General features: G+C 51.7%; 1 protein-coding gene across 1 annotated transcript in view; it reads left to right on the top strand.

The window, feature by feature from the left end:
* Nucleotides 1–201: 201 nt before the first annotated feature.
* Nucleotides 202–11,822, top strand: part of Bicral (BICRA like chromatin remodeling complex associated protein) — a 61,877-nt gene continuing 50,256 nt past the window's right edge. Inside the window, exon 1 of the mRNA XM_070023725.1 lies at nucleotides 202–243. The gene's annotated coding sequence lies outside the window, so the exon portion shown is untranslated. The remainder of the gene's footprint in view (nucleotides 244–11,822) is intronic.

Here is an 11,822-nt window from a genome sequence, read left to right as displayed (position 1 = left end):
CCGGGCGCGGAGCATGCAGGCCGGGCGGGCGCGGGGAGCGGGCGCCCGCCGCCCGGCGCGGGGGTGAGCGAGAGAGAGAGAGAGCGGAGCGCGTGTGGCCGGCGCCGCTCGGCCGGGAGCTCCCGCGCCCGCGCCCCGCGCCTCGCGCCCCGCGCCCGCCGCCGCCGCCGCCGCCGCCGCCGCCGCCGCCCCTGGTGCGATGGCGCAGAAACCCCGTTGACAAGGCACTGCTTTTTCATGACGGTGAGTTTCCCTTTGAGTGTATTATAATTTTGTGATAAAAATTTCAAGGAGAAAAACACACGCGCGCGCACACACACTCACACACACACACACGCACACACAGCCTCCTTCCTCTGCCTCCTTCCTTTGGGGAGGGGAGAGGCGGGGGGGGGGGGTAGGCAGGAGATCCATCTCCAGACAGACAGAAAAAGAAAAGAGGAGCAAATTAAACATCGAGTTGCCAAAACCAGGATATTAGGTTTCAGCCCAGAGAGCTATTGGCTAAGGCTGTGTTTTTTTTTGGGGGGGGGTGGGTTTGTGGGTGGGTGATGGTGGGGTGGGTGGATGTTTAATGGACACGGAGAATCGAGTGTTTATGCCTTTTCCCTGCGCCGCCCGCCCGCCGGGGCCCGGGGAAGCCCAAGTTCAGTGTCGCGGGCGGGCGGGCCGGGGCCGGGCCGGGGGCGCCGCGGGGTGGGGGCCCGGCGGGGTGGGGACCCCGGCGCCTTTCTTTTCCTTTTTTTTTTTTTCCTTCCCCCTTCCCGCGGATGCAAATGTGTGGAGCGGGTGGAGGGCGAGAGCGGGGCCGGCGGGGTGGGGGCGGCGGCGGGCGGGCGGGCGGGGAGGGCAGCGTTTTAATGACTCATTGATTGAGTGGGGTGGGGGGGAAGGAGCGGGGTGCGTGCGGGGTGCGAGGGTGTCTTCCGCCCCCCGGAGCCGCCGGGGCTCGGCGAGGGGAGGCCGGGCGGCGAGCCGGGGGCAGGGAGGGCCGGGAGTGACGGCGGGCGGGCGGGCGGGCGAGGAAAATCAGCTTTCCCAATCTCCTCCCCTTCTCGCGCCGGCTCCCCCCGCGCCCTCCGCGGTCTCCGGCGCTCCCGGGTGGGAATCGCATTTGCCTTTCTTCTCCACAAAATGGACACCGCGGCGGGGAGGGGCGGGCGGCGGCCGGGAGGACCGGCTTCGGCCCCGGCCCCGGCCCCGGCCCCAGCCCCGGCCCCGGCCTCGGCCTGCCCGCCGCCTCCGCCGCCCGCCGCCAGGCCCCGGGGTCCCACTTCGGTCCGAGCCCGCGGCGGGCGGCCGCCGGGCCCCGGGGCCCCCGGACCGGGACCCGCGGCCTGCACGGCCGGCCGGCGACGGGCCGGGCCGGGGCCGGGGACCGGCGCGCCAGCTGGACTTTTTTTTTTAATATTAAAAAAAGACTTTTTTTTGACGGAGAGTCCCCGGCCCGACGCGGGTCGCGCCCCCCGGGTCGCCCCGAGGCTCGGGGAGGCGGCGGCGGGGTGTCTGGAAGGCGCTAAGATGGCGCTGGGCCTGGCCCGCGGCCAGGGCTGGTGGCGCAGTTGCTCGGCAGGCGCCATCTTCCCTCGTGGCGCGGGCGGCGCCCTCGGTGGAGCCTCGGCCGGCCCGAGCTCCGAGGAGCCCGGGGCGCAGAGCAGCCGGGCGCGGGGCGGCGGACTCCCGTCCCTCGCTGGGGCTCCGGGCCCCGGGGGTCCCCACGACCCCAGCCCCCCCACCCCTCTCCCTCCCGAGACTAGGCCGAGGGGCCCGGAGCGCGGCGGCGCCCCTCCGCGGTCGCCGACGGGCCGGGCGCGGCGGCTGCGGTCGGCTCGGCGGCTCAGGGGCCCCGCCGACCCCGCTGCCGCGGCCCACAGGTGGGGCCGAGGGGCTCTGGGCGGCGGTGCCTCTGCCCGGGCTGCTCCTGCCTGCTCGGCCCAGTTTGTTGCAGAACAAAGACTCGGGGAGAGGGTCCGGGCGGCCGCCGGCCTCCTGCTTTTTAGTTGGTTGTCTTGTTGGAAGAGCCCTGGAGAGGGGTTTATCCCGTGTCAGCTCGTAGGGAGGTGACTGGAAACGTGGTCGGTCTTCCTGACTACTTCAGACGAGGGTAAAGTTAACTGTGTCTTCGAACTTTGAAGAACTGAAGGGCTTACACACACTTAAGGTTGCTTTTCCCTTTCATGATAACAAGGCTTTCCTTAAGAGCATTGGTACAACTATGTATCCGCATTGGAAAGGTGCAGAAGCCATTTCAACTAAGTTGTACATTGTTACAGAAGAGAAAAGATCTACTAAAGCCCTGATCTCCTTTGGAGTCTGCCTAGATGGGTTTCTTGAGGTTAAAAGTAGTACAGTGGCTGGCCAGCAGCTGTGTTCTGGTGTTCACGAGCTCAGCACATAATAGCAGATGGTAGAGACCCTCCAGTCAAAGCTACTACACGTTGAACTCTTTCTTCTGTTTATTATGTCATCCTTGCAGTGTTGATTTTGTTATCTATGTAGATGAGTTCATGTTTATACAGGTTTAGTAATATTCAAGGTCTTGCTGTTTGACTTAGTAAAACTAGCATTGGATCCCTTTGCTGTGCAGTATGATTCCCAAATCAGAGTATCAGAATCAGCTGGGAGCCGGGCGCTGGTGGCTCACGCCTGTAATCCTAGCTACTCAGGAGGCTGAGATCTGAGGATCGCGGTTCAAAGCCAGCCCGGGCAGGAAAGACCGTGAGACTCCTATCTCCAATAAACCACCAGAAAACCGGAAGTGGCGCTGTAGCTCAAGTGGTAGAGCGCTCGCCTTGAGCTGAAGAGCTGAGGGACAGCGCCCAGGCCCAGAGTTCAAGCCCCACGACCAACAAAAACAAAAAAAAAGAATCAGCTGGGAGATGTTTTAAGTATAGATCTGTAACCTCTTGTATTTGCTAGGGCCAGTTGTGCCATGTAGTAATATGTTAGGCAAACTCAGATTGTGTTTGTGTGCTGGTACTGGGGCTTGAACTCAGCACTTGGGTACTGCCCCTTGCACATATTTTGCTCAAGGCTAGTGAGTCCTCTACCACTTGAGCCACAGCTCCATACTCTGCTTTTTTTGGGGGGTGAGGACCCGGGGCTTAATTGGAGGAGGTGAGAGTCTGCCCGGACTGAGGCTTTTTTATGAGTAGTTTGTTGGGGATAGTCTCACAGGCTCCTCAGATCTCAGCCTCCTGAGTAGCTATAATTACAGGCGTGGGCCACCAGGTCCCTCCTTCCCCCTGCAACCTCAGTGTTAATAACTGCTTTTGAACTTCTTGATTTTCCTAATCCCCTCTAATAGTGACATTCTGGCCTGCTTGAAGACCCTTTCCATCCCGGGGGGGGGGGGGGGGGGTGGGTCCTGTTCCTATGGAGTTCCCACCTGACCCCAGGGCGCGGTAGGTAGGCATTTGGGAGGCCCGTATATTACACAGTTTCCACGATCTGTTTTTCCCCTTCTAGTTGCCATTCATCAAATTATTAAAATTTTGTTTAGGGATCTTTAGCTGAACTTGATGTAATATATATCTATAATTCTAGAGAATATCTGGGAGATTGAGGCAGAAGAATTCTTTTTTTTTTTTTTTTTGCATCCAGTCGTGGGGCCTGAACTCTGGGCCTGAGCGCTGTCCCTCAGTTCTTCAGCTCAAGGCTAGCGCTCTACCTCTTGAGCCACAGCGCCACTTCTGGCTTTTTTCTTTTTGCTTATGTGGTGCTGAGGAATCGAACCCAGGGCCTCATGCATGTAAGGCAAGCGCTCTACCACTGAGCCACCTTCCCAGCCCCAGAAGAATTCTTGAGTTCAGGGCCAACCTGGACTATCTGTGAGATCTTGAGTCTTAACAAAGAATTGGGGAAGAATGGGTGAGAATGTTGAAAGAGGACAATAAACTGCTTTATTGATGGGAACTTGGTACAACTACTTAAAAAAAATATGTAAAAACTTAAAACCAAGGTAAATGTAACACCAGTACATTTTGTATTTTTAGTATTTTATTATCTTGTTTTGGGAAGAAGGTACATACCAGTTTTTGTTTTTTTTTTGGTGTCCGGTCGTGGGGGCTGAACTCTGGGCCTGGGCCTGGGCCTGGGCCTGGGCGCTGTCCCTCAGCTCTTCAGCTCAAGGCTAGCGTTCTACCACTTGAGCCGGCGCCACTTCCGGCTTTTTTTTTTTCTTTTTGCTTATGTGGTGCTGAGGAATTGAACCCAGGGCTTCAGGCATGCAAGGCAAGCGCTCTACCACTGAGCCACCTTCCCAGCCCCTACATACCAGTTTCTAAGTTAAGCCAGACCAACTAGTTTAGTGAAAACTGCACATAGAATTGAATCCAGGATTTGTATAGGGACTAGTAATAAGGTAGAAATAAAGACCTAGAAGTAAATCCTTAAGAAAATATTCTTTTCTAAATTTTTTGTTGTTGTTGTTGGTGATGGGGCTTGAACTCAAGGCCTAGGAACTGAGCTTTTTTGCTCAAGGCTAGCATTCTACCTCATAGAGCCATAGCTACAGGTTACAGATTTCCAGGTGGTTAATTGGAGAGAAGTTTCACAGACTTTCCTGCGTGGTCTGGCCTTGAACTGCAGTCCTCAAGATCTCAGCCTCCCGGGTAGTTTAGTGTGAGTTAACAGGTATGAGCCACTGGCTCCTGGCCTTTCCTAAATTTTGAATTGAGGGTATGTCTTTTAGGTTTGGGAGATACGAATAGACAAGTTATTCTAAACATAAAAACCAAAGGAGGATAGAATATGGATAACAATACAGGTCAGAAACAAACATCTAGAACAGCTTCAGATGAGATTTTAGAATCAGAGTGATAAAGCACAGATCATGAATTTTACACTTTTTTATTCTCAAATTACTATTATGTGTAGTAACTTAGGCTAAGATGCTTGTTTTTTATGCATACTTCCATATTCCTCTTCCATGTATGAAGACTTGTGAGGGGCAATGGTGCATCCTGCTGCCTGCATGTAGTGAGCTCTAGTTTCTAATTTTTTTTTTTTTTTTTTGGTTGGTCGTGAGGCGTGAACTCTGGGCTTGGGCACTGTCCCTCAGCTCTTCAGCTCAAGGCCAGTGCTCTACTGCTTGAGCCTCAGAGCCACTTCCGGTTTTCTAGTGGTTTATTGGAGATAAGAGTCTCACAGACTTTCCTGCCCAGGCTGGCTTTGAACTGCAATCCTCAGATCTCAGCCTCCTGAGTAGCTAGGACTATAGGCATGAGCCACCGGCACCCGGCTCAGTTTCTAATATTTCTTATGGCTTTCCTCCCCTTGTTTTTCATAAGTGTCAAAATAATTATCTTTGGCTAAAGTTCAATATTATTTAAACAAGAGGGAATTGAAAATAAATCTAGGAGAGGGTAGCTTTATTATTATTTTTTTTTTGGGTCCGGTCATGGGGCCTGAACTCTGGGCCTGGGCACTGTCCCTCAGCTCTTCAGCTCAAGGCTAGCGCTCTACCACTTGAGCCACAGCGCCACTTCTGGCTTTTTTTCTTTTTGTTTATATGGTGCTGAGAAATTGAAACCAGGGCCTTACGCATGCAAGGCAAGCGCTATACCACTGAGCCACCTTCCCAGCCCGGTAGCTTTATTTTTAAGCAGCCTTTACTGGAACTTAAAACAAGGAGCTAGCAGCAAGTGGAGAAGGTAGAATACAGATGAGATTACGATTTTTTTTTTTCCTTATCAGTCGTGGGGCTTGAACTCTGGGCCTGGGCACTGCCCCTCAGCTCTTAAGCTCAAGGCTAGCACTCTACCACTTTAGCCACAGGGCCACTTCCAGTTTTCTGAGTGGTTTATTGGAGATAAGAGTCTCATGGACTTTCTTGCCCTGGGCTGGCTTTGAACCACTATCCTCAGATCTCATACTCCCGAGTAGGTAGGATGACAGGTGTGAGCCACCAGTGCCTGGCTTAAGATTATGGTCTTGGTATGGCTAGTGGGGCTGTGTGTGTTGGGAATGATCAGTTTGGCCAAGAATAGTCAAGAAGGTTTTTAAATTTTATTTTGTCAGTCATGGTACCTGAACTCTGGGCCTGGGCTCTATCCCTCAGCTCAAGGCTAAGTGCTCTACCACTTGAGCCACAGCACCACTTCTGTTTTTTTCTGCTTATGTGGTGCTGAGGAATGGAAACCAGGGCCTCATACATGCAAGGCAAGCGCTCTACCACTGAGCCACCTTCCCAGCCCAAGGAGGTTTTTTTTTTTTTTCTTAAAAAAAGGTGACTTCTGCTGGTGAGACTGGAAACATGAGCTTGTGCTTCCTGGGGAAAGGCTGCCATGGTGTTCCAGATCATCCTCCTGAGAGCGAGGGCCAGGCCTGGAGGCCTGGTGAAGCGCAGAGGAAAGGCCCTGTGGCCAGGGGAGCACAGAGCGGCTGGAGCTGGAGAGCTCTTTCAGCACTTCTGTGGGCCATAGAGAGTTTTGAGATTTTATTCCAGTGGCGTGGAGAAGCTATTGAAAGGTTTCAGTTGTGGTTCTGCTCTGTTTTGTTTTTGGGTGCTAGAGTGCCAAAAGCAGCGCAGTGCCAAAGAGATGCTCTCCCCACCTGTTCCTTTCTTCCTTCTCCCCTCTCTCTTGCCCTCCCCTCTCATGTCTCCCTGCTGGCCTTCTCCCCCCCCTCTCCCCCCCCCCCCACTCCTGCCCTAGCTGGTCTCAGACTCCTGAGTTTAAGTGAATGCTGTTCTTAGAGCTCTCCGGCTGCTGTTGGAGGAAGGAAGATGGTACATGGTTTTTTTGGAACCTGTTTTTGTTTTATGGTGCTAGGGAGGAAACACAGGGCCTCACACACGCTATCCAAGCACCCTGAGCTGCACCCCCAACCCAAACCTGTTGGCATTTTTTTTGTGCTAGTTCTAGGGTTTGAACTCTGGGCTTGGGTTCTGTCCCTACGCCCTTCAGCTCAAGGTGGGGGCGCGCTACCGCTTTAGCCATAGTGCCACTTTTGGTTTTCTAGTTGTTTATTGGTGATAAGAGTCTCACGGATTTTCCTGCCCAGGCTGGTTTTGAACGGTGATACTCAGATCTCAGCCTCCTGAGTAGTTAGGATGACAGGTGTGAGTCCCCAGCAGCTGGCTGTCCTGAGCTCTTTCGCCCAATTCTAGCACTTTTTTTTATGGCTCATTGGAGATGAAAGTCTCATGGACTTTTCCTGTCCAGACTGGCTTTCAATGACGACCTCAGATCTCAGCCTCCTGAGTAGCTAGAATTACAGGTGTGAGCTGCTGGCACCTAGATTATTAGTATCTTTTAAATATTTAGGAGAGTCAAGTAGGCAGTGCATGCTCTATTCGAGTGGAGAGGAACTGTCTGGACATGAAAGTTGGGCGTCAGTAGCGTGCATTATGGGACTGGCAGAGTTCATTTATGATCCTAGAGGCCTGGAGATCAAGTCCTAGACATGTTCTACTAGCTAATATCAGGTGCAGAGCCTGAAAAGGCCGGGCCATTGGGGTGGAAGAGTATTTTATCCTGTCAAGGGAATGGCTGTCTTGGTCCTGTGCTTTTGAGAGGGTAACAGTTACCAGATCCATCCAGTGAGCTTGGTCACCGTGAGTGGGCTGTTTTTTTGTTGTTGTTGGTTGTGGGGCTTGAACTCAGGGTCTGGGAGCTGGGAGGGTGAGGAGCTCTGGAGCTGGGCGGCAGTGTCCCCATGGATGGGTCTGTATGTAGTGTGCCATTGGGCTGTGGGGCAGAATGGTTAGGTAACGCCTATGGCGCATTTTACCACAATGCCAATGAATCTACATTTTAAACATTTAGCACTAAAATGTCGGTGGCAGATAAGATTTGTTTGTTTTTTTTTTCTGTGAAAAAAGTTGGCTGAGAAATCCAATCTCAGACAAAAGGCAGCATCCCCTCCCTTTCACCATCACCCAGACTTGAGTACGTGTAAGTGTCAGTGACTCACAGACAGACACTGCTGAGTGAACCGGGAAGTCCACCCTGTGGCCCGTGCACAGTTCCTCCTCACCCTCAGCACAGCCCTTAGAAAGAGGCAGCACCCAGGGAGCCGAGGCAGAGGCCTGTGCCAAGCAGCTGGACGGCAGCTTTTCAAGATGGCAGAGGTCAGTGGTGCTCTGTTCGAGGGATCTGGAGAAAAAGAAACGGGAAGGCCACCGCCTGCAGCGGCTGCTCTCAGCATTTGGCAATCTGATCTTTGCCTGTAATGAGGAAAGTGACTAAAAGCTTTTGTTTGTTTGTTTTTTGATGCTTGAACTCAGGGCCTGGACACCATCCCTTAGCTTTTTTAAAAGCACAAAGCCCGAGCTCTGCCACGTGAGCCACAGCTCCACTTGGGCCTTTTGCTGACTAATTGCAGATAAGAGTCTCGCGGCCTCTCCTGCCCCTGCCAGCTTTGAATTGCAGTCCTTAGATCTTAGCTTCCTTAGTAGCAAGGATTGCAAGTGCCACCAGTGCCTGAGGAGAAAATCATTTTTTTAAAAGCTTCAAGCAATGCCAAATCCATGTAGCACTTTCCTTTCGTGTTTTTGTCTTTCCTCTGTGAATCTGTGCTTGCTTTCTCCCCTTACCCAGACTGACTACATAATAAGGAAGAGCAGAGAGGAATTAGAAAAGGGAGAATGGTGGGTTCCACACGTATTCTTGGCTTCTCACTGAGAGGATCTCGAGTCGTTTGTCAGGGACAGGGGCGGAAGGTTTGGAAGGGGAGTGGAGCACATTGTGGGAGGTGTGTGTGGTGGGCAGCATGCCCTAGGCCACATTGCTCGCAGACCGTAGCCCCTCTCCTAGTGGATAGTGTTCTCTGGTGGACGTGGAGGCCTGGGGGGAGGGGGCTGGCCAGGAATGTACTGCCCTGGGCAAACCTTGCAGTGCTGCGTAGCTGAGCTGCATAGCTGACAGGCACAGCTGTGCCCCTTTGGCTCTGCTGTGCATTTCAGGAGAGCTAGGGGTGGAGGGAGCAGGCTGGGGGCCTAGGCGCGGTGGGGAGCTGGAGGGGTGAAGCCAGGGCAGGGCTTTAGTCCATTCAAGATTTTGACCTGCCGGATGCTTCCACCCAGGTTCCCTCCGTGCTAACCAGCTGTAACTTAGGAGGTTGCGATTTGTTTAATTAAAAATACCTTTTTAATAAAGTTGCAAAATGGAACATTTTCTGGTTTTGTGGGTTCTTTGGCTCTCTAGTTTTGTTTGTTTGTTTTTGTCAGTCATGGGGTCTGAACCCTGGGTGCTGTCCCTCAGCTCTTCACCTCAACAGCACCACTTCCGGCTTTTTCTGCTTATGTGGTGCTGAGGAATCAAACCCAGGGTGTCATGCATGCAAGGCAAGCACTCTACCACTGAGCCACCTTCCCAGCCCTGGCTCTCTATCTTGGAAACACATGAGACACTCATTTGCTTCAGCTCAGTCCCCGGGGGAGTGGGTGTGACAGGCCCCTCCAGAGCCTTCCTCCCGCCCAGCCACTCCAGCCCCCCCCCCCACCTCCACTCTGTATCTTGCCCTTTGAAACATTTTCACAAATTAGGAGAATAACAAACATTTGTTTAAATTTTGCATTACTTCACTTCGGTCTGTTCTGAATACACTGTGAACTTCTTCCCAAAGGAGTAAGTGGGGTGTAGTGATGTTTTCATAATGAGTATTTTGTCTTTGAAGCTTTAGTCAGAGGTGCAGCAATAGTGTGTTTCTACAGATACCATGATTTAGTCAAATGTTTTCCTATCCAAAAATTATCTTGAGGGCTGGGAATGTGGCTTAGGTAGAGTGCTTGCCTAGCATTCATGAAGCCCTAAGTTCAATTCCTCAGTACCACATAAACAGAAAAAGCCAGAAGTGGAGCCGTGGCTCAAGTGGTAGAGCGCTAGCCTTGAAAAAAAAGCAGCTCTGGGACAGTGCCAGGCCCTGAGCTCAAGCCCCACAACTGACAACCCCCACAAAACTTGCCTAAATTGTATTACTAAGGCAGAGAGCTGGGATTTGCATATTTGCATATAAATTTTGCTCTTAGAAAAAGATACTCTAAATTTTATCTATAAATAGCTGTTTAATAGCTGAGATACATTTGTGCTTTTATAAGTCAATGACTCAGGCAGGCACAGGTGCAGGCCTGGCCTCCCAGCTACTTGGGAGGGTAAGGCAAGAGGGTCCCTGCTTGTTCCCAGGAATGCCAAGGAGTTCGGCAGGAAAATGAGACCCCCTCTCAAAAACTGTACTATCACAACAATGGAATGACTTTTGTTCCAATAGAAAGAATAGGAGAAAGTACTTTCATTGATAAAATTGTAACAACAAAAAAACCATACTCGGGGCTGGGAAGGTGGCTCAGTGGTAGAGTGCTTGCCTTGTATGCATGAGGCCCTGGGTTCAATTCCTCAGCACCACTTAAGCAGAAAAAGCTGGAAGTGGCACTATAGCTCAAGTGGTAGAGTTCTCACCTTGAGTTGAAGAGCTGAGGGACAGCGCCCAGGCCCAGAGTTCAGGCCCCAGGACCAGCCAAAAAAAAAAAAACCCAAAAAACGAAAAAAAAACCATATTCTCAGCCAGGCGCTGGTGGCTCATGCATGTAATCCTAGCTACTCAGGAGGCTGAGATCTGAGGATAGCGGTTCAAAGCCAGCCGGAGCAGGAAAGTCCCTGAGACTCTGATCTCCAACAAACCACTAGAAAACCAGAAGTGGTGCTGTGGCTCAAGTGGTAGAGCACTAGCCTTGAGCTGAAGAGCTCAGGGACAGTGCCCAAGCCCAGAGTTCAAACCCCACGACCGACAAAACAAAACAAACAACCCCCCATACTCTCTTAGCCAAAATAAGTTTTTGTATTTTGTTTTGTTTTTGCCAGTCCCAGGGCTTGAAGTCAGAGCCTGGGCACTGTCCCTGAGCTTTTGCTCAAGGCTAGCACTCTACCACTTGAGACAGCGCCACTTCCAGCTTTTTCTGTGTATGTGGTACTGAGGAATTGAACCCAGGGCTTCATGCATGCTAGACAAGCACTCTACCTCTAAGCCACATTTCCACTCCCCCAATAGGAGTTTTAGGTTAAGGCAGTCAATTTGCTCTTTTTCAGCTAATTTGCAGTGTAGTGAGTCAAACATGGATGCCACTTTAGCTCTTGTACAATCAGAAACTGAGTCATCTCTTTCCCCACTAAGAAATCCTAACTTGAAAAGAGAAGCTGTGGTCAGTAGCTCACCTGTAGTCTTACTTCAGAAGGATTATACATCGAGGCCAGCCCCAGCCAAAGTTCACCACAGCTCTTATCAACCAGTAAAATGCTGAGTGCAGTGTTGTGCTATATGATAAAGGATGATAATCCAGGCTGGCCTGGAAATAAATGTAAGACCTGTTTAAAAAAAAAAAAAAAAAGCCGGGTGCCTATAATCCTAGCTACTCAGGAGGCTGAGATCTGAGGATGGTGGTTCCCAGCCAGCCCAGGCAGGAAAGTCCGTGAGACTCATCTCCAATTAACTACCAAAAAACCAGAACTGGTTTTTTGTGGCTAAAGTGATAGAGTGCTCACCTTGAGCTGAAGAGCTGAGGGACAGTACCTAGGCTCTGAGTTCAAGCATCAGGACTGTCCAAAAAAAGGACTAGGGTTATGGTTCAAGTGGTAGGTAGAGCACTTGACTGGCAGGTTGAAAGACCTCAGGTTCAAACCCTACTACTGTGGCGCTGTGGCTCAAGTGGTAGAGTGCTTGCCTTGAGCTGAAGAGCTGAGGGACAGTGTTCAGGCCCCACGACTGACAAAAAAAAAAAAAAAAAAAAGAGTTCAAACCCTACTACTGCAAAAAGAAAAAAAAAACCACATACTTGCGATCTTATTTAAAATGGTGTAGCTCGAGGTGTACCTGTTCTTGGGGTG

Source organism: Dipodomys merriami, unplaced genomic scaffold, assembly GCF_024711535.1.
Source record: "Dipodomys merriami isolate MVZ:Mamm:240054 unplaced genomic scaffold, mDipMer1.0.p SCAF_16, whole genome shotgun sequence".
In the NCBI taxonomy this organism is placed as follows: domain Eukaryota; kingdom Metazoa; phylum Chordata; class Mammalia; order Rodentia; family Heteromyidae; genus Dipodomys; species Dipodomys merriami.
This window is presented reverse-complemented; position numbering and strand designations above follow the sequence as displayed.